Genomic DNA, 19,530 nt, shown 5'->3' with positions numbered 1-19,530 from the left:
CATAAAACTATTACATGAATATTCAGGAACCACCAATGAACAAAATTAAAACTGTAAAAGACTGTAATATACAAAATCGTAAGAGAGTACATTTGATGTCTAAGTGTTCTAATGACAGGATTATGAGCAACAAGGAAAAGTTGAATGGGGGGAAAACTGGGACAAGAGTGACTTCCAGTCAATGTTCAGTTCCCTCCACTTCTTACAGATTCCTAAGACCATTTTGATGTCATAAACTTGGAGCCCTAAACTGAGTCTTTTGCCAAGCAAGTATCTTTTAAAGGAATGAATAAAACCTTTTTCTTCCTATTTAACAAATACTGCCTTCCAACAATTATAAATGTCAAGGCACATAATTCTATTTCATTTAATTCTTGCTGAATATTTACTGTAAGCCAGTCAAGAAGCTAAATGCAAGTGACAACCTTGGGTCAGGGTTATACACAGTCCAGTGTAGAAATAGCACATATATACAGATATAACCTTAATGAGATGTTGACAGTGCTTTATTTGACTTATGAACAAATTTTACGAAACATGGAAGAGAGAGGAATTAATTCTTGTAGAGGCAGGAGCAGAAAGAGTAGGGGTGCCATTCAATCTCAGCCTTGAAAACTAAGAACAGTAAAAAGGACAATTTGGGACGAGTTTCAGAATTTAAAATATCACAGAGAAATAAAAACACAAACCATCTCCCTCAGAGCCCCCATGCCCTGCTTAGCTGCCTCAGGTACTGTCCTGGGATAACGAGGTTTACAAGTTAAAACGTCTCTCCCCAAAAGGTATGTTGAAGTTTTAACCCCTACCATCTCAGAATGACTATATTTGGAAATACGGTCTTAGCAGAAGTAATCGGGTTTAACTGAAGTCATTAGTGTGGGGTTCTTATAGAAAGGGGGATTTGGACACAGGCAGACATGCTCAGGGAAGACGGTGGGAAGGGACTCAGGGAGAACCCATGGGAACAAGGAGGATTGATGAGTGACGCATCTGTAACACAAGGAAGGAACAGCGAAGAAGCCGGCAAACCAGAAGTTAGAGGCAAGGGAGGGTTCCCCTACGGCTTTCAGAGGGGGCATGGCACTGCTGACACACTGATTTTGGGGTCTAGTCCCCAGAACTGGGAGACGACAAGCTGCTGTTGTTTTAAGATGCCCAGTTTGTGGTACTTTCTTAGGGCAGCCCTAGGAAACTAACACAGGGAGTTAAGAAGTTGCTGTCAGTTAGGGTTCTGGACTGCCCACCCCTATCTCAAACACACTGGCTTTCGTTTTATGCTTCTGCTCCGGGTTCTGTGTGAGAAGTGGGGTTCTTTCATAGGGTAGACACGAAAACCACAGTTCTACAGCTTGGGAGTGTGTCAGTTGGACATTTTCCGTTGCGAATCCCCAAAGCCTCAGTCACATGCCTTGAGTAACCGAGACCTGTATGATTATAAAAGTCTGGAGGGGGGTGTGAGGTTCGGTGCAGTTTGACAGAGACGTTGATCAAGGCTCTCGACTCTGCTTCTGTGCAGTGTCCTGTGAAGTTTTCACGTAAGGGTTTCCTCGTTGGGCTGGCTCCTCCTTTTAAGGTTGCAAAACGGTGCCATAGTTTGGCTCTACTCCACAGCACGGCAGGCAGAGGAGGGAGAACAGCTCTGCCCCGGTGTCCCAGGCATGGTTTTGAGGTTCTCACTGATTCCTTGAGCCTGCACTGATGACTTAGGCCTGTGTTCTGGCCAACTGTGCCGGGAGGGAAGGATTTGCCCTGATTGGCTTAGCCCACTGTTTCCATGAACCTTGCTACCTAACAAAGCACCCCAAAATGTAGTGGCTCAAAACCAGAACAGCATATGCGTTTGTGATTCTGTGGGCCAGGAACTTGGGCAGGACTGAGGTGGGATGGCTCACTGTCTTCCACGTGGAGTTGGTTCACTATCTTCCATGTGGTGGGTCCAGTTACACAGTTAGAGTCACTTGGCAAGTCAGCTCGGGGTTGGCTGGCCTGGAGGGTGTCTGTCACAGACGTGCTGCTTGTCTGGGCCACCTGGGTTCTCCTGTCTTGGGTGTGTTTCCCCAGCAAGCCAGCTTGGGCTTACTCATTCTGTCTTCCTCTCTCTCTCTCTCTCTCTCTCTCTCTCTCTCTCTCTCACACACACACACACACACACACACACACACCACACACAGCATTCCATGAGGGTGAGAACAGAAACTGTAAGGACTCTTGACTTGGAAACTTGAGACCTGTGTGATGTAATTTCTGTCACATTATATTGGACAAAGCAAGTCCTCACCTTGTGATGGAACATCTGTAAGAATTTGTGATGTTTAAAATCTATCACACCACCCTTCCAGCTGGAGGACGGGGACCCAAGTCACCCAACCATATAGCCCCTGAACAGAGTGGACATTAGGGAGAAAACTGGCTAGCAGCTGGAGAGGAGTCCAAAAGGTAGATGGAAATGAGGTTGTGGGGGCTTATGTATGCCTTGCTAGGGGGACTTTATTTTCAAGGCCTGTGGTTCTCATTCTTTCTTCTCTGACAAAATAATGAATGATTCTGATGCATTCCAATTAGTAAACATGAGTCACCATGGTTGGTTTTCTCAACCTGCAGAGTGGGCATGAGTAATGTTTCCTACAGGGGCTGCACGAAACCTTCCTTCCTCTTGGGGAGTGGGCCTGCCTTGGTTGTAACTCACAGTTCCAGGCAATGGGGAGCCACTGATGTCTTGTTCCCAAGTGAAGGGCAGATTTTCTGCTCTGAAATTCAGTCTTAAGGTGCTTTTTTAACAGCTCTGAGCTATACTCACACCCTCCTTCACTTCCCCCAGTGTGCACATATGCTACTCATGAGGGATTTTCTTATATCTAAGAGCACACTATTCCCAGAAGTAACATTTCTTACTGCTGGCCTAGTCCGTGGAACCCAGTCCACTCCTCGGTGCTCACACACCATTCTCATTCATTGCCATGGAACTTTTTTTCTTTTTTCTTTCTTTCTTTTTTTCCTTTTCGGACCTTAACCAGGACAGCCCAGTCCACCCAGTGTTTGTACATCAACCAGGAGACTTGCTACCATCTAGTTCTCTTTCCTCTGAGAAGTCTTCTATAAGCGCCCTGCAACAATCATCATACTGATCATCCTACTGATACGATCTCCAATGACTGGAAATAAGCACGAATATACTGACAAGGGAAGGGTAATGTATCTGTGGCATCTGAGCTGCAAATCACTGAGTGTCCTCCTATGTGAATATATTTATCTCTGCTGCTAGGCTGTACACAAGTTGTAAAGGAAATATGGGATTTACCTTGTTTATGGTGAAAATAAATCTCCATTGAATAAGTGAATTAAGGATGGATAAATAAACAAGATAACCCTGTGCTCATCCCTCTAAATGGATTGGTTGAGTAACATGAAAAAGTTCCTTGTTGGATGACTCAAGAGTCCTGGATCCCAGGAAGGCACCAGTGAGAGTTGACATCAGGCACCTTAAACTTGGATCCTCCCATACACTGGGGGAAGATATCTGAGCCCAGAGGAAGCGTTTGAAAGAGTTGAGAACTTTTCTCTTAAACTGAGTAGGAATAGCATTATGAGGAATATTTGGGGGACTAGGACAGAGCCAGGGAGAAGATCAGGGAGAGGGGATGGAAGAACTGAACAGGGAAGAGGGAAGCCCTCCATTAGTTCCCCTTGGGCCTCTCCAAATTGAATCCTGTCGCAGACTATGAGTCTGGAGTTCTCTCTTGTCCAGCAAGGGAGCGGATGCAGAATTGATACGAGAGAAGTTAATGTCCAGGAGGAGACAAGAGCCCTGAACAGGAGTTTCATCTCCATGTTTATTGAGTACACAAGATATTACTCACGTGGTGAGCATGTAGAAAATAAGATCTTACACACGTGAATGTGAAGAAAACAATCACACAGTAATTATTAACTTGTGTGTGTAAGAAGCAAAGGATCTGGGGGGCAAGTGGAGTTTGTGATCAAAGTATAATTGTACATTGGCGTCAAATGGAAAGTAATTTCCTGCAGGTGATATAACAAGTTACTCGTGATCCCATTACAAAATCTCGCTAGCTAACCTTGGGTGCTTTATCCCATGGTGGTGACTTTCTGCCCTAAGCTTTTTTCTAACCCATTTATGTAAGTAGTACCTATTTCCCCACAAAATCCCATCCTGGTGCCTGCAACATTTTGTGCAGGGTTCTTGGCTGTGCCTCCCTGACCAGGAGTAGGTAGTTTACAAGGAAGACTTGAAGCCTTAAGTGTCTGTCCCTTAATTCTGTGGCTCCTGCAACCACTGTTCCATATGAGCAGCTCACTTCTTCTCCTGCATTCCATTGGAGACAGCCCTTGCTCACCTCCATTTGGCTAAAGGACCTGGGCTTTGGAAGAAACAGAGGCTATTTAATTGAATTATTTAATTAGAACCAGGAGCAAGGGGCACTGTGCCATTGTCTGGCAGTCTAATCCCAGGACAGCTCCAGATGACTGGGATTATTTAATCTGCAGAATCCATTAGCCTTTCAATATGGGGATTGGAGGGCAACAGTAAATATTACAGAAAGTGGTTAAGGGGTGAGGCCTAACTACAGTTTCAAGAGCAGCCCTTGGGCAGGGAGGACGCATCTGGGAGACAAGTAATAGAAGATGAGGAAGGAGGTACAGTGCAAGGTAGATCTGGGTGGCCCTCATACCTGCCCATCATGGACTTCTCACTTTCAATGCCCATTGGAATCTTCTGGGAATTTATGAAATGCTCATATCTGGTTTTAACCACGTCCTCCAGGTTCTGATTAAATTGGTCTAGCTTGTGGCCTGGACATCAGAGTTAGGATGCTCCAGATGAGGAGGCTGAAGGGAATGGAGAGATTTTATCATTTCATAGTGGAGAGTGGGAGGGACCCCTACAGAGCACAGCTTCTCAGGTGAAGCACAGCCCAAGAGGGAAAGATACCTACATGGACTAGTGACAAAGAAAGGGCCATACACTTTATCTCCTGAGTTCCCAGGACAATTAATAGTCCCATTTACCACTCTTCTTTCCCTTACCAGTCATGTGGCCTTGGTCAAGTGTTATTTTCCTCACCTGTAAGATGGGTATCATCACCTAATCTATGTATTTCCTATTATTGCCATAAAAATCAGGGTTGATGAGGATGCTGTGCAAACAGTCTAGGATGGGAGAGAAGAAACAGCAGAGCTGCGTCTCCACTCCATGGCTTCCATTGAGCTTAGAATGAACTTCAAACTCTACTCAGACCCACAGACCCCACATGGTGGGGCTCTTGCCTACACCTCCAGGTTCAACACTTGCCATTCCCATCTGTGTTCACATGTTCTAGACACGCCGGCTTGTCTCTGCTCTGGAATACCGAGTTCTTCCTTCTTTCTGCAATTTCTGTCTCTTCCACCTGGATTGCAAGAGCCCTACATATTCCAGTGTAACCTCATCTTTTCTTGTGGTTTTTATTATCGCAATGCACTCAACTAGCAACAGGATAAGCAGTGACTGCTCAGTATGGAATTAGAAGTATGGATTGTGACTGAAAAGGAAGGAGTTTATAGAAAAGATGTTGAGTGGGGAAAAGTTGATTTTTGTGTTGGAGGAGAGACTTGAGTATTTTTACTTCAGAGGGAGGGGCCAGCAGGAGGGAAACTTGTCATGTGGGGAAAGTCTGGTAATCAAGGGATCAAATTCCCCCAGCACTTTCTCCATGCAAAATCCCTTTGAAGAGATAAAACATGTGATTGATTCCTAAGGAATCTGGTTCTCACTTAGCTTCCTTTTTTTCCTATCACTTTATGGATTTCTATACTGCATCACAAATACTTCCTTATGCATCTGTGTGTGAACAGTGAGCTCAGTGAGCAGAGGGGGATAGGTCTTCCTCATTGGATCCTAGTGCTGAATACAAAAAATGGTAAGTGACATGGGTGCCCTGGAGCAGCAGGAATCCACTCAATGAATGGAAGAAGGAGCAATGGAAAAGAGGGAACAAGGCGGGAACATGGAGTGTGTGGATGCTGAAAGAAACTTCATGAGAGCTTCATGATTGGGAGGGAAGGAGCAGGAGCAAACACTATTGTTCTCTGCTCCCTCATAGTCCTTGTCTACATTCTAGCATATTTTACAGAGCTATAATCAAACATCTGCATAATTGGACATTTAGTTTTACCAACCAGTATTTTGAACAACACCTTACACTGGCTCATATTCTTCATAATTATTGTGAGAACTGCACGACATTTTATCCAGTTAATGTACTGCAATTTATGTCACTGTCTTCACTGTCCCTGTTGTTGGACATTCAGGTTGTTTTCAATTTCTGCTATTACAGAGAATGCTACAGGGAGGAGCAGCATACAGAGGGATTGCCCTTCTCCTGAATTAGCTCCTCATCTAAATTACAGTGAGTGAAATTACTGGGTCAAAGGGCAGGAACCTTCTATGGTTTCAGTACCTACTACTGTGTTCCTGTTTTTTATCCACAGTCATAAAGTCTCATCCATTTCACTGTAAACAATGGTGCTAGTGTTATTATTATACCTTTCTTGACAAGTTAAGGATATAAAAACATACCTCATTATTTAATTTGAATTTGGTTACAAGATGAACATTTACCCCTATTTGCTTTCTGTCTATATTTTGCATTATGGCATTTGCTGTCAAGGGAGCATTTATTGATACTTCTACATTAGAGTAAACTTTTTATATATTAAACATAATGATCCATTTCTATAACATTTGAATGAAATGCTTTTCATGCTGTTTACTTTTTCACTGTGATTAGTTGGTTCTTGTACAGAAATTATCTTTTGATCCTTTTCTGAAAGAAAAGATTCATAAGTTAAAAAATTTTTAATGTTTATTTATTATTGAGAGACAGAGAGAGACAGAGTATGAGCAGGGGAGGGGCAGAGAGGGAGAGACACAGAATCCAAAACGGGCTCCAGACTCTGAGTTGTCAGCACAGAGCCCAACATGGGGCTCAAACTTGTGAACCACAAGATCATGACCTGAGCCGAAGTCGGAGGCTTAACCGATTGAGCCACCTAGGGGCCCCTATGATTTATAAGTTTAAATGCTGCCATCACCACCACCACCACCAACAACAACAACAGCAACAACAAAAAGCTTATATGGGGCACCTGAGTGGTTCAGTTGGTTGAGCATCCAACTCTTGTGGTTTTTTTTCATGTTTAAAAAAATTTTTTTAAACATTTTATTTATTTATTTATTTATTTATTTATTTATTTATTTATATATTCATTCATTCATCTATTTATTTACATCCAAGTTAGTTAGATATAGGGCAATAATGATTTCAGGAGTAGATTCCAGTGATTCATCCCCTATGTATAATACCCAGTGCTCATCCCAACAAGTGTCCTCCTTAATGCCCATCACCCATTTAGCCCATTCCCCCCTCCCACAAGCCCTCCAGCAACCCTCAGTTCTCTGTATTTAAGTCTCTTATGTTTTGTCCCCCTCCTTGTTTTTATATTATTTTTGCTTCCCTTTCCTTATATTCATCTGTTTTGTATCTTAAAATCCTCATATGAGTGAACTCATATGACATTTGCCTTTCTCTGGCTGACTAATTTGACTTAACATAAAACCCTCCAGTTCCATCCACGTAGTTACAAATGGCAAGATTTCATTGTTTTTGATTGCCAAATAATACTCCATTGTGTGGAGTACACACACACACACACACACACACACACATCTTCTTTATCCATTCATCCATCGATGGGCATTTGGGCTCTTTCCATACTTTGGCTGTTGTCGATAGCTGAGTGTCCAACTCTTGATCTTAGCTCAGGTCATGATCTCACGGTTCATGGCTTCAAGCCCTGCATTGGGCTCTGAGCTGGCAGAGTGTAACCTGCTTGAGATTCTATCTCTGCCTCTCCCCCGCCTCAAAATAAATAAACTTAAAAAAAAATTTTTTTTTAACGTGCAAAAACTCTCAATCCTATTTTGTGCAATTTTTGGACAGTTCTTCCACTAATTTATAATTTTTAAACATACATTTTGAATATAAGTTAATGTTTGCCCAAACGGATAATCCAGTGGCTGTTTACAGTCAATATGTAAGAGTTAGGGAACAAACTTGCTAAAACGAGCAGACAGGCCCTTGTCTTGAAGCTGTGTTGTTTTTACTGACAATGCATATTATTAGGTATAATAATTATGGCTATAGGGTTATGGGTTAATAATTAGGTTATAACCATTATGATGGTGGTGAGCATGATACAGATCATGAATAGAGAAAGGTTTATGCTCTGTTGGCTAGGATTGCCTTGTGATTTTCATGTGCCTTAGGCATTTTTGCTTTTATTTTATAACTGTGTGTAATAAAGGTAAATACAACCCAGGCTGGATTCATTACTATATGTTCATTTTCATTCTTAAAGTTTTGTTTTTTTTTTACTTATTTGAAAATGAAAACATTTTTGTGGGCCACTAAGCTATGCCTGCTGTGTCTAATGGATATCAACCCTCTCCCACAGTCACCTCTTAGCACAAATTAGCTCTCTTTAGCTAAATTATTGGGTCTACTCTGTGCCTTTGCATTCAGTTCCTCAAATACACATTTTTACCTTATCATAACCATAGTATTTTAAACAATCATTACTTTTAAATATGTTCTAACAGCTGTTAAAGCTGATCTGTACCCCAAAGCTCTTCTTTTTAGGTCTCTGGACCACTTATTTTCTAAGTAAACTTTATTTTTTTTTTAATTTTTTTTTTCAACGTTTATTTTATTTTTGGGACAGAGAGAGACAGAGCATGAATGGGGGAGGGGCAGAGAGAGAGGGAGACACAGAATCGAAACAGGCTCCAGGCTCCGAGCCATCAGCCCAGAGCCTGACGCGGGGCTCGAACCCACAGACCGCGAGATCATGACCTGGCTGAAGTCGGACGCTTAACCGACTGCGCCACCCAGGCGCCATCTAAGTAAACTTTAGAACTCCTCTGTCTATAAGAGAAAAATCCTCCTGAAGTTGCATTGTATTTGTAAGTTATCTCAAAGAGATAGGACATTTGTATAAAGACACAACAATGTGATGTTCCATTCTAGATTTAGTATAGCATGACCATGCTACAAAGAGGGTTCATGAGCAGTGGTGACAGAGGCAGGAAATAGGGGAAGAAGAGCCTGCAGTCTTCCGGGGTGAGCTCTGAACTAGGGGTGCTCAGTGAGGCTGGGACACGAGCTCCCATGAGTTAACATACTCCTAGCCTTGTAGGTCAAGTGCTAGTTTATTCTTTGCATTAGGGGAAAGGGGGTGCCCTTGGGCAAAGATTGAAAACCATCATTTAGCCGAACGTACCTTCTCCTAGGCGGATATTCTGAAGTGGCTGTAGCTTGGTAGCCCTTACTACCAGTCTTACATATAAGTTTAACAAATTTTTTTCCCCAAAAAAAAATTGGGGGAGAAATTCTTATCTTTATTATCAAGCCCAGCCTGCAGCTCCCCCCCCCCAAGCCTAGCCCACCCAAGGCAGACAGCTAGTAGGGGTCTGTATGTGAGACAAGAAGAGGTACCAGTTCTACTCAAAATGTGTGCACTAACTGGACTGGGGACAGAGCCTAGACAATCTGGATGGAGGGTGGGTCCTGTGGGGTCATGCCCCCAGCTGCCACTCCTGCCAGGACCACAGGAGCTTGTACCATCTGAGAGATGGGAGCCACGGGGACGCCCTCAGCGGCAAAACTGAACCAGGTGGCTCTGGGGCCAGCAGCTACAGTTTAGTGTTACCTTCCTTAATGCTGCTATTCAGCAGCTCAATGACTGGGGCTCTGCAGATGAAGAGCAGTTTCCGTCCCAATGGGCCAGGGGAGGCTGCTCTGTCAGCCCTGGGGAGAGGGTTTCTACCTCCCAGATGTACTCCCCATCAGGCTGCTCGGCAACAGGATGTTTTGCAACCTCTGGCTGGTCTGCAGCATTTCCAGAACCACTGCTGGCCTCACTATCACCTGCTCCCCAGGGCAGCACACCAGCAACTAAAACACATATAACATAAAATTCACTATTTAAATCATTTTAAGTGTACAGTTTAGCGATATTAAGTACATTCATGTTGTTGCACAACCATCACTGCTATCCATCTCTAGAACTCTTTTCATCTGGCAAAACTGAAACTTTGTATCCATCAAACAGTAACTCCCTATGAACTCCTCTTCCCAGCCCCTCACCATTCTAACTTTTCTTTCTCGCTTTCTTTCCTTTCCTTTCTTTCCTTTGCTTTCTTTTCTTTTCCTTCCTTCCTTCCTTCCTTCCTTCCTTCCTTCCTTCCTTCCTTCCTTCTTTCCTTCCTCTCTCTCTCTTTCTTTTATGTTCTTTTCTTTCTGTTATTTCCCCTTTTCTCTCATGCCCCATGCTTTGAAAACTACCATTCTACTCTACTACTAAGAATTCAGCTTTTTTTTCTGCTCAAGATTCCATATATAAGTGAGACCATGCAATACTTGTCTTTCTGAGTCTTGATCATTTCACTCAGCTTTATAATGTCCAGATTCATCCATATTTTTGCAAATGGCAAGGTTTCCTTTTTCTTAAAGGCTAAGTAATATTTTATTGTATATATGACCACATTTTCTTTATTCATCCATTGAAAGACATTTAGGTTGTTTCCATATCTTGCCTATTGTGAATAATTTTGCAGTGAATGAACATGAGAGTGCAAATACCTCTTTAAGGTCGCAATTTTATGTCCTTGGATATATATTCTAAGTGGGATTGCTGGATCATATGGTTGTTCTCTTTTTAATTTTTCAAGGAATATCCATACTGCTTTTCATAATGGCTGTATCAGTTAACATTCAGCAGTATATAGGGGTTCCCTTTTTTCCACATCCTTACCAAAACTTCTCTTTTCACTTTTTTATATTAGCCATCCTAACAGGTGTGAGGCAATATCACCTTGTGGTTTTCATTTGGTTTCCTGCTGATTAGTGACTCTGAACATCTTTTCACACACCTTTTGGCCATTTGTCTTCTTTGGGAACATGTCTGTTCAGTCCTGCCCATTTTTATTTTTCAAGTGTTTTTTTTTTAAGTTTATTTATTTATTTTGAGAGAGAAAGAGAGCATGAGCAGGGGAGGGGCAGAGAGAGAGAGAGAGGGAGAGAGAGAGAATCCTAAGCAGTCTCTGGACTGCCAGTGGAGAGCCTGATGTGGGGCTCAAACCCACAAACCATGAGATCGTGACCTAAGCTGAAATCTAGAGTCAGACACTTAACTGACTGAACCACCTAGGCGCCCCACTTTGCCCATTTTTTAAATTGGGTTATTGGTTTTTTGCTACTGAGTTGTAAGAGTTCCTTATATGTTTTGGATACGAATCCCTCACTGAATGTATGATTTGCAAAAGTTTTCTCTCATTTTATAGATTGTTTATTCATTTTATTGACGTTCCCTTTACAGTGCAGAAACTTCAATTTGACATAGTCTCACTTGTGTTTTTGCTCTTGTTGACTATCCTTTTGGTGTCTGACCCACAAAATCACTGTCAAGACCAATGTCAAGGAGTTTTTCCCCATGTTTTCTTCTAGAAGTTTTACAGTTTTAGGTCTTAAGTTTAAGTCTAATCTTTTTTTGATTGGATTTTTGTATGTTGTGTAAGGTAGGGATCGAATTTCGTACCTTTGCATGTGGATATCCAGTTTTCACAACATCGGTTACTGAAGAGGCTGTCCCCTTTCCCCGCTATGTATTCTTGGTACCTCTGTCAAAAATCATTTGACTGTGGAAACTTTGTGTTGTATGGAGCAGTGTTAGCCCCGCAGTCAGCCTTTTACGGGTCTTCAAGCCTTGAGTCTGTCTTTTCCTCAAGATGAATGATAAGCCAGACTTGTCCAAAGTGGAGAAGCTTGACAGGTCAAAATGGAAGAAAATGAAACTAAAGAAAAAAAATACTCTTTCCTCAAAGGAAACTATCTAGCAAGAGAAAGAGTTGTTGAAACATCATAAAATGGGGATCCTTGAAGAGCAAATTCAGCATTGCCTGAATGTTTGGTTTGGGGCTTGGTTTTTTTGGTAAACCTATGTGTTTGTAGAGATTGTAGGCACCTTCTGATGTCTTCTTACTTACCCTTACTCCTTGGCTAAGAGGTCAGGAGTAGCCAGTGTTCCCTTATGTTTGTTTTTAAAATTTCCATTGGTGCATAAACTCCATCTGGCAAATGCTATCAATAATCTCAGCATTGATGACTTTTGTGTGTGAGGTTCTTTCACCCCCTACGGGATAAGCCACTTTTAACCTTCTGCATTGGGTGCCTCCATTGTTCCATAAACTTCATGATGTGGCATGTGTTTATAGCTTCTCACAGTTTATTTTCATTTCTAATGTACCCACAAAATAATAAACATAATCCAAAAATTATTTGTGCATGATTTTATTTCTGGGTTCTCTATTCTGTTCCATTGATCTATGTGTCTATTTTTATATCAATACCATACTGTTTTGATTACTATAGCTTTGTAATATAGTTCAAAAGCAGGAAGTGTGATGTCTCCAGCTTTGTTCTTTTTCCTGAAGATTGCTTTAGCTCTTTGAGTCTAATTTTGTTCCATTAAATTTTAAGATTTTTTTTTCTAATTTTTGTTTCTATTTCTGTTAAAACTGCTATTCGAATTTGGACAAGTATTGCATTGAATCTGTAGTTCATTTTGGCTGTATAGACATTTTTTAAAAAAATTTTACTCCACCATTATTTTTTTTAAGTTTATTTATTTATTTTCAGAGAGAAAAAGAGAGTACAAACAGGAGAAGGCCAGAGAGAGGGAGAGAGAGAAAATCCCAAGCATATTCTGCATTGATAGCTCAGAGCCCACTGTGGGACTTGAACTCATGAACCATGAGATAATGACCTGAGCTGAAACCAAGAGTCAGACGCTTGAGCCACCCAGGTGCCCTGGCACCCCGGATCGATAGAAAATTTTTTTTCTTTTTTTCTATTTTTGTTTTATTTAATTTACATCTAAGTTAGCATATAGTGCAACAATGATTTCAGGAGTAGATTCCTTAATGCCCCTTTCCCATTTAGCCCATCCCCCATCCCACAACCCCTCCAGTAACCCTCTGTTCTCTATATTTAAGAGTCTCTTATGTTTTGTCCCTCTCCTTGTTTTTATACTATCTTTGCTTTCCCTTATGTTCATCTGTTTTGTATCTTAAATTCCACAAATGAGTGAAGTCATATGATATTTGTCTTTCTCTAACTAATTTCACTTAGCATAATAATACACTCTAGTTCTATCCACATAGTTGCAAATGGCAAGATTTCATTCTTTTTGATTGCCAAGTAATACTCCATTGTATATATATGTACCACATCTTCTTTATCCATTCATCCATCGATGGACATTTGGGTTCTTTCCATACTTTGGTTATTGTTGATAGTGCTGCTATAAACATTGGGGTGCATGTGCCCCTTTGAAACAGCACAGCTGTATCCCTTAGATAAAGACCTAGCAGTGCAATGTCTGGGTTGTAGGGTAGTTCTATTTTTAATTTTTTGAGGAACCTCCATCCTGTTTTCCAGAGTGGCTGCAGCAGTTTGCATTCCCACCAACAGTGCAAAAGGGTTCCTCTTTCTCTGCATCCTCGCCAACATCTGTCATTGCCGGAGTTGTTAATGTTAGCCATTCTGACAAGTGTGAGGTGGTATCTCAGTGTGGTTTTGATTTGTATTTCCCTGATGATGAGTGATGTGGAGCATTTCTTCATGTGTCGGTTGGCCATCTGGATGTCTTCTTTGGAGAAGTGTCTATTCATGTCTTTTTCCCATTTCTTCACTGGATTATTTGTTTTTTGGGTGTTGAGTTGGATAAGTTCTTTAGAGATTTTAGATACTAACCCTTTATCTGATATATAATTTGCAAATGTCTTCTCCCATTCTGTTGGTTGCCTTTTAGTTTTTCTGATTGTTTCCTTCACTGTGCAGAAGCTTTTTATGTTGTTGAGGTCCCAATAGTTCATTTTTGCTAGACATTTTTAAAATATTAATTCTTTCAATCCATAAACATAGGATATCTGTTCATTTATTTGTGTCTTCCTCAATTCTTTTCATTAGTGTTTCACAGTTTTTAGTGTAGTTTTGTAGTTTAGTAGTTTCAATATCTTTTACCTATTTGGTTACATTTATTCCTAAGTATTTTATTCTTTTTGATGCTAGTGTGCAGGGGATTTTTTTTCTTAACATCTTTTTTGGGTAGTTTATTGTTAGAATATAGAAACACAATTGATTTTTGTGTATTGATTTTATATCCTGTATCTTTATTGAATTCATTTATCAGTTCTAACAGTTTTTTTTTTTTAATTTTTTTTTTCAACATTTATTTATTTTTGGGACAGAGAGAGACAGAGCATGAACAGGGGAGGGGCAGAGAGAGAGGGAGACACAGAATCGGAAACAGGCTCCAGGCTCTGAGCCATCAGCCCAGAGCCCGACGCGGGGCTCGAACTCACGGACCGCGAGATCGTGACCTGGCTGAAGTCGGACGCTTAACCGACTGCGCCACCCAGGCGCCCCTCTAACAGTTTTTTTGATGGAGTCTTTAGAGTTTTCTATATAAGATTATGTCATCTGCAAGCAAACAGTTTTACTTCTCACTTTCTGATTTGGATGCTTTTATTTCTTTTACTTGAAATGCTCTGGCTATGAATTTCAGCACTATTTTGATTAGAAGTGCTGAAAGTGGGCACCTTTGTCTTGTTCCTGATAATAGATGAAAAGCTTTCAGCTTTTTGCCATTGAGTATCATGTAAATGACAGAGTGGGCTTGTCATACATGGCCTTTTTTTTATGTTGAGGTTGATTCCTCCTAATTTGAGAGTTTTTATCATGAAAGGATGTTGAATTTTGTCAAAAATTTGTCTGCATCTATTGAGATGATCATATGATTTTTAAAAACTATATGAATAAATAAAAATTTCTTTTCTTTTTTTTTAATGTTTACTCATTTTTGAGAGAGACAGAGACAGAGTGCGAGCAGGGGAGGGGCAGAGAGAGAGGGAGACACAGACTCAAAAGCAGACTCCAGGCTCTGAGCTGTCAGCACAGAGCCCATTGTGGGGCTTGAACTCATGAACTGTGAGATCATGACCTGAGCCGAAGTTGGGCACTTAACCAACTGAGCCACCCAGACACCCCTAAAGATTTCAATAAATACAATTACATAGACAATTATAAAATCTAGTTTTGTGGTAATAATGGTTTATAACTGAACTTTTTGTTTTCTACATGTTTTAGCAGGTCAATAAAACTTTTAAAAAGATTTTATTTTTAACTAATCTCTTCACCCAATGTGGGGTTCGAGCTCACAACCCTGAGATCAAGATCACATGCTTTACCAACTGAACCAGTCAGGCGCCCCTCAGATTAATAATTTTTATTTATTTGTTTATTTACATTTATTTATTTTTGATAGAGACAGAGCACAAGTCGGGGAGGGACAGAGAGAGAAGGAGACACAGAATCCGAAGCAGGCTCCAGGCTCCAAGCTGTCAGCACAGAGCCTGACGGACGCAGGGCTCGAACTCACAAACCATGAGATCATGACCTGACCCAAAGTCAGACACTTAACCGACTGAGCCACCCAGGTGTCCCTTTATTTATTTTTTTAAAAAAGACACATTTATTCAGCATCGTGATCAGATTATTACATTTAGCAATCAATAGCATGGGTGCAAAAAAAAAAAAACTACATTAAAACCCTTTTTTGGAATGCTTTATACTTTCCGCAGAACAGAAACTAAAATAACCTCTTATGCAATTAGTCACAAATACAGCCCTTGAATTTTTGTCCATACACATGAGTATTGTCTAAAACATGTCTTCTTTGTAGCAGCTAGGCCCCACCACCACTGTGCTTGACTGAGCTCAAAACTCTGTTGTAACTTGTAGCTTCCCTGTCACTTCTCTGGCTCTCCTCTCCTGCTAAGCTCTGTTTCCTGGAAGTAATTAAAACCTTCTGCCACTCCCATAGCCACTGCTGCTGCTGGAACCACCATAGCCACCTTGGTTTCATGGTTTGGCAGAGTATTGGCCTCCACCACCATACGGGCCAGGGCTTCTGCCTCCAAAACTTCCTCCTCGTAGGGGCCCAAAATGTCAAGATTGATTGTTGTAATGGCCAAAATCATTATAGCTTCCACCACCTCCAGAGTTGCTTCCATCATTACCAAATCCGTTACAGCCGTCCCCACTGCACCTATCCACCAGCACCTCGACTACCACCAAGGCCACCTCGCCCACTGAAGTTTCCTCCACGGCCGGAGTTGTCATTCCCACCAAAACCACCTCTATGGCCACCACCAAAATTTCCAGAACCACTTCGACCTCTTTGGCTGGATGAAGCACCAGCCATCTGTTGCTAAATAGAGGTTTCCTTACTTCACAGTTGTGGCCGTTCACAGTATGGTATTTCTGAATGACAGTCTTGTCTACAGAGTCATGATTGCCAAATGTTACAAAAGCAAAGCCTCTCTTTTTGCCACTGCCTCGGTCGGTCATGATTTCAATCACTTCAATTTTCCCATGCTGTTCAAAATAATCTTTTAGGTGATGTTTTTCAGTGTCTTCTTTAATGCTACTGACAAAAATCTTTTTCACAGTTAAGTGGGCACCAGGTCTTTGAGAATCTTCTCTCGAGACAGCCCTCTTTGGTTCTACAACTCTTCCATCCACCTTGTGTGGCCTTGCATTCGTGGCTGCGTCCACCTCTTCCACAGTGGCATGCACACGTGACAAACCCAAAGCCTCTGGAGCACTTGGTGTTGGGATCTCTCATTACCACACAGTCCGTAAGCATTCCCCACTGCTCAAAATGGCTCCTCAGAGTCTGTCTCATTGGTTGTTTCAAAGCTCAAACCTCCGATGAAAAGCTTCTGCAGCTGTTCAGGCTCTTTGGGAGACTCTGACTTAGACATGATGGCGGTGGGAGGGGAGACTTTCACAATGCTTACTCGGCGGCGTCCATGGGCAGAAAGACCAGATTAACAATTAAAAAATTTTATTTTTCTAAAAGCCAGTATTATTATAACAGTGTTTATCTCCACATTTGGCTTTTTTTTTTAATAATTAAACAAACTAATACATTTAAAAGAATTGTTCCTGTATGCTTTTGGACGCACACATAACAGGATGCAGTGTTGTGACATCAACAACCAAACTTTGCTGTTAAAGAAGAGGTTAAACTGGTATAAATTCAAATTAGATTATAACCTTCAGATGTTAAATGTAACCTGCATGGTAACCCCAAAGAAAACTACTGTAGATTGATTATACACCAAAGGAAATGTGAAATTACACATTTCATTTAAAATTTAATCACAGGGGCGCCTGGGTGGCGCAGTCGGTTAAGCGTCCGACTTCAGCCAGGTCACGATCTCGCGGTCCGTGAGTTCGAGCCCCGCGTCAGGCTCTGGGCTGATGGCTCAGAGCCTGGAGCCTGTTTCCAATTCTGTGTCTCCCTCTCTCTCTGCCCCTCCCCCGTTCATGCTCTGTCTCTCTCTGTCCCAAAAATAAATAAACATTGAAAAAAAAAATTAAAAAAAAAATAAAAAAATAAAATTTAATCACAAAAGAAGACAGTAATTCAGAAAATGAGCAACAGAAGAGTTATAAGGCATTTAGAAAACAACAAAATTATACAAGTAAGTTTTTCTCTTATCAGTAACTATTTTAAATAGAAGTGGATTGAACTTTCCAACCAAAGGAGATTAGCTGAGTGGATAAAAACACATGATCCAACTATATGCTATCTACAAAAGATTCATTTTAGATCCCAAAACACAAATAGATTGAAAGTGAATATATGGAAAAATACTGCAGAAATAGTAACCAAAAGAGCAGGGATGTCTAAACTGATATCAGACAAATTATACATTATTTTTTAAATGCTTATTTATTTTTGAGAGAGTGCACATGCATGTGAGCAGGGGTGGGGGAAGGGCAGAGAGGGAGACAGGATCTGAAGTAGGCTCTGTGCTGTCAGCGCAGAGCTTGATGTAGGGCTCAAACTCATGAACCCTAAGATCCTGACCTCATGACTTGAGCCAAAGTCAGATGCTTCACTGACTGAGCCACCCAGGTGCTCCAAACCAAGTATACTTTATAAAGTTTCCAAAGAGACAAAGAAGAATATTACATGTTAATAAAACGCTCAGTACAGCAAATATATATAACAGTTGTAAGTGTTTACATGTCTAATGACAGATCATCAAAATATGTGAAGTAAAAACTGACAGAATTCAAGGGAGCAATAGTTCTGCAATAATAGTCCAAGACTTTACTGTACCACCACTCTCAGTGTAGATTCAACAACCAGACAGAAGATAAGTAAGCAAATAGAGGGCTTACTAGAATAAACTAAGGTAGATCTGACAGACATCCATAGAACACTCTACCCAAGAACAGCATACGTATTCTTCCCAAGTGCACTTAGAACATTTTCAGGGTAGACCATATGTTAGGCCTCCAGTTAAGTCTCAGTAGCTTTAAGAAGACAGATACCGTGCAAAGTGTCCTCTCCAGTCACATCAGAATGAAGTTAAAACTCAATAACAAAAGAAAAACTGGAAAATTCACAAATTTGTTGAAATTAACATATCCTTAACCAACAAATGGGTCAAAATAGAAATCACAAGGGAAATTAGAAAATACTTAGAGGCAAATGAAAACACAACAAACTAAAATTTGGTACAGTGAAAACAGTGCTAAGGAACAAAGCTATAAATGCTTACATTAAAAAATGAGAGTGACATTAGCATCATGGTGGCATAAGACATTAGTCTTTTCTCTCTCCCTTTTTAAACAACTAATTAGACATTCATCCACAAGCAAAATATCTCAGTAAGAAGTGTTGGACCCAGTTTAATATGCCAAGAGACCTGGATAATTCTTGCCCACCAGTGCATCTAAAAACAGGCAGACAGATTTTGGATCTCGGTAAAGATTTTAGAGTCAACAAAACTGCTGCACCCCCTCTCACTGGCCAAGAAAAAAAGCCTGGAGAATGCTGACCTGGAAAGATATCCTTGGGTGAGAGAGAACTTATAGAGGTTCAGCCTGCCTGAGGGGAGATTCTAGAACACCACTAGAGCAGGAAAGATACAAGTTTGGTCATAGTGGAGAGGGAAGAACTCTGCCAGAGCCACCCTTCCAACCAAAAGAGACACTTCACAGGGCCACACTGTTCATCCATGGTGACCTCTCCTGTGGAGGAGGTAGAAATTGGTGAGTTCCTGGCTACCTTACTTGTGTGGTGGTGACTAGAGAAATCTGTTTGTATCCAACAACATGCAGCCCACTGAGGTGAGACCTCATGACTAAGTGGAGGCAAGACAGAGTAAGAAGCAGATAAGAACATCAAAGTAATTCAGTTCCTGGTGACTACTTCAGGACTTCAGCATGAACTCTGCTGATAAGGCTCTGGGAGTACAACCACATTAAGATCTCCCCACTGGGTCCACAGGCACTCGTATGCCAACAGTGCTAATGCACACCTCCCAAC

General features: G+C 41.2%; 2 pseudogenes; one reads left to right on the top strand and one right to left on the bottom strand.

Moving 5' to 3' along the window:
* Window positions 1-11,845: 11,845 nt before the first annotated feature.
* On the top strand, window positions 11,846-12,052 carry LOC124505985 (thymosin beta-15A-like; annotated as a pseudogene).
* A 3,925-nt stretch (window positions 12,053-15,977) lies between these two features.
* Window positions 15,978-16,945, bottom strand: LOC124504624 (heterogeneous nuclear ribonucleoprotein A1-like; annotated as a pseudogene).
* Window positions 16,946-19,530: the final 2,585 nt, after the last annotated feature.

This window comes from Lynx rufus, unplaced genomic scaffold (genome assembly GCF_022079265.1).
Source record: "Lynx rufus isolate CCGP_SWC_20201006 ecotype Redwood Valley unplaced genomic scaffold, mLynRuf1.p SCAF_9, whole genome shotgun sequence".
In the NCBI taxonomy this organism is placed as follows: domain Eukaryota; kingdom Metazoa; phylum Chordata; class Mammalia; order Carnivora; family Felidae; genus Lynx; species Lynx rufus.
The sequence above is the reverse complement of the archived record's forward strand: the minus strand, read 5'-3'. Positions and strand labels throughout refer to the sequence as shown.